The 3,286-nt window shown below is 35.8% G+C and overlaps 1 pseudogene; it reads left to right on the top strand.

Moving 5' to 3' along the window:
• The first annotated feature begins 1,298 nt into the window (after positions 1 to 1,298).
• Positions 1,299 to 1,393, top strand: LOC125148470 (uncharacterized; annotated as a pseudogene).
• Positions 1,394 to 3,286: the final 1,893 nt, after the last annotated feature.

Raw genomic sequence — 3,286 nt, 5'->3', positions numbered from 1 at the left:
CCTCCAGCAACCCTCAGTTTGTTCTCTGTATTTAAGTTTCTTATGGTTTTTATCTCTGTTTTTATCTTTTTCCTTCTCTTCCCCTATGTACATCTCTTGTGCTTCTTAAATTCAACACGAGTGAAATCATATATTTGTCTTTCTCTTATTTATTTCACTTAGCATAATACTCTCTAGTTCCATCCACATTGTTGCAAATGGCAAGATTTCATTCCTTTTGGTCACTGAGTAATATTCCATTGCATACATATGCAATCTTCTTTATCCATTCATCGGTCAATGGACATTTGGGCTCTTTCCATACTTTGGCTATTGTTGATAGCACTGCTATAAACATTGGGGTGCGTGTGTCCCTTTGAATCAGCATTTTTGTATCCTTTGGATAAATACTTAATAGTGCAATTGCTGGGTCATAAGGTAGTTCTATTTTTAATTTGATGAGAACTTTTAAGATCTACTCTCTTAGCAACTTTTAAATATGCAACACATTATTATTAACTATAGTATCCATAGTATATATTACATCCCCATGATTTATTTATTTTGTATTGTATCTTATGACCTCCTATATCCATTTTTTCCACCCCCACTCCCTGCCTCTGGAAACCACCAATCTGTTCTTTGTATATATGAGCTTAGGTTTTAGGAGGGTTTGTTTTGTTTTGTTTTTAGATCCACATATAAGTGAGGTCATAGAGTATTTGTCTTTCTCTGTCTGACATTTCATTTAGCATAATACCCTCAAGTTCCATCCACGTTAATGCAAATGGTAAGATTTCGTTCTTTTTTATGGCTGAATGATATTCTAACGTATATTTACACTACATCCTTTTTATCCATTCATCCATCAATGGACGCTAGGGTTGTTTCCATATCTTGGCTATTGTAAATAATGTTGCAATGAACAGGGAGGTACATATATCTTTTTGAGTTAATGTTTTTATTTTCTTCAGAGAAATACCCAGAAGTAGAACAGCTGGTAGTTCTATTTTTAATAGGGGAAACTTCATACTGTTTTTTCATAGTGGCTGCACCAATTTACATTCCCACCAACAGTGCATGAGGGTTCCCTTTTCTCCACATCCTTGCCACCATCCTTGCCAGTTATTTTGTTATTTCTTGTTCTTTTTTTTTTTTTTTTTTTGATAATAGCCATTCTAACAGGTGTGAGGTGATATTTCACTGTGGTTTTGATTTGTATTTCCCTGATGGTTAGTTATGTTGAGCATATTTTCATGTATCTGTTGGCCATACAGATATATTCTTTGGAAAAAAATGTCTATTAGGATCTTTTGTCCATCGCTTCTCGGCCTTTTGGCTAAGATCAAGTGTAGGATCTTTTGTCCATTTTTAAAATCAGATTGTTTTTTGCTATTGCATTGTATGATTTCTTTATATATTTTGGATATTAACCCCTTATCAGATATATTTTATTTGCAAACATTTTCTCTCTTTCAAGAGGTTACAGTTTGCCTTTTTATTTTGTTGATGATTTCCTTGGCTGTGCAGAAACTTTAATTTGATGTAGTGCCACCTGTTTATTTTTGCTTTTGGATTCAGATCCAAAAAAATCCTCCTTAAGAGTGATGTCAAAGAGTTTATCACCTACCTATGTTTTTTTTTCTAGGGGTTTTATGGTTTTGGGTCTTACGTTCAAATCTTTAATCCATTTTGGGTTAATTTTTGTGTACGGTGTAAAATAGTGGTCCAGTTTCATTCTTTTGCATGTGGCGGTCCAGGTTTTCCAAAATCATTCATTGAAGACACTGTCTTTCCCTATTGTATATTGTATCTTCTTAACTCTTTTGTCGTAAAGTAATTAACTATATATGAGTAGGTTTATTTCTGGGCTTTCTATTCTCTTCCACCAACCTACGTGGCTGTTTTTATACCAATACCATATTTCTTTTTATTACCATAGCTTTGTATATAGCCTGAAATCAAGGAGTGTGATTCCTCCAGCTTTGTTCCTTCTCAAGATTGCTTTGGCTATTTGGGGTCTTTTGTGATTCCATGCAAATTTTAGTATTGTTTGTTCTATTTTTGTGAGTAAAACGCCAGTGGAGTTTTGATAATGATTGCATCGAATGTTTAGATTACTTTGAGTAGTAAGGACATTTTAACACTATTCTCTCAATTTTATTTTATGTGTTTGGGGATTTTTAAAAACTGGCAACAAATAAACCAAAATATTAGTAGCAGTTATATTTGGATGGTAGGATTAGAGACAGTGACAAGCTTAAAACATAGTTGCAAATTCTTTGACTTTCTTCATATCGAGAAGTGGTATCTGTGCCCCTTCTCCTTGAATTTGGGTGGGCTTAGAACTACTTTAGCCGAAGTGTATAGTGGAAATGACCCTATGTGACTTCTAATGTTGGTTCATAAAAGGGTTCCCACCATCTGCCTGGGTCTCTGGAACACTCTTGGAGCCCCGACCTGCTAGTTATGAAATCTAGCTACCCTGAGACTACCACGTTGCGAGAAAGACAAAGCCACATGAAGAAGCCATGTACAGGCTCTCCAGTCAACAGGCCCAGCCAAGCCTAACCACGGAGTCATCTCAGCCCAAGCACTATGCATGTGAATGAAGAAGCCTCCACTTGGAGATAATTCTAACTCCCAGACATTCAGTTGTTCTTACCTGAGGTCCCAGATGTTTGGGGACAGAAACAGCCATCCCCAGTGCCCCCTGCCTGAATTCCAAAGAGTTTGTGAGCATAATAAAACTGGCTGTTTAATGACAATAAAGTTATTAAATGGAGGTAGTTATTTGGCAATAAATAACTGGAATGGAGATGATTGCAATTGTCTTTTTGGACTAATTAATAAACAAAAAGTGAAAAAAAGACAAACCAAAACAAAACGAAAAAAAAAAGTATAGAATCTCAGCTGCTTCCCTCAATAGATCTTTCATTAGACCAGGAAGGAAGAGATTGCTTGTCTTACCTTAAATGGTCTTTCATAGAAAATGTATCTGATACCTCTCACCTGCCATTATCTAAAAGATACCCAAAGGTAAAGATTCTTGGATAGAAAATGATTGTTGTGAAGGGGAACATGATTCCCTGCTCTCTCTTCTGGGGGCTAGCCCAGGATATGAAGAATTTTTCAGTTGGAGGGCTGCTTCTGAAAGACTATCAGTTGGTAGTTAACTTCACAATACAATTATTACATTCCACACTGCCCTGTGTGGACATAGCTCCCTCTAACACAACCACAGTTAATCAGAATATTTGAAAAAGTTAGTTATACTTAATGAAAACTTATAATCCAGAGTTAAGCC

The sequence above is a fragment of the Prionailurus viverrinus genome, chromosome D2 (assembly GCF_022837055.1).
Source record: "Prionailurus viverrinus isolate Anna chromosome D2, UM_Priviv_1.0, whole genome shotgun sequence".
Classification (NCBI taxonomy): Eukaryota; Metazoa; Chordata; class Mammalia; order Carnivora; family Felidae; genus Prionailurus; species Prionailurus viverrinus.
This window is presented reverse-complemented; position numbering and strand designations above follow the sequence as displayed.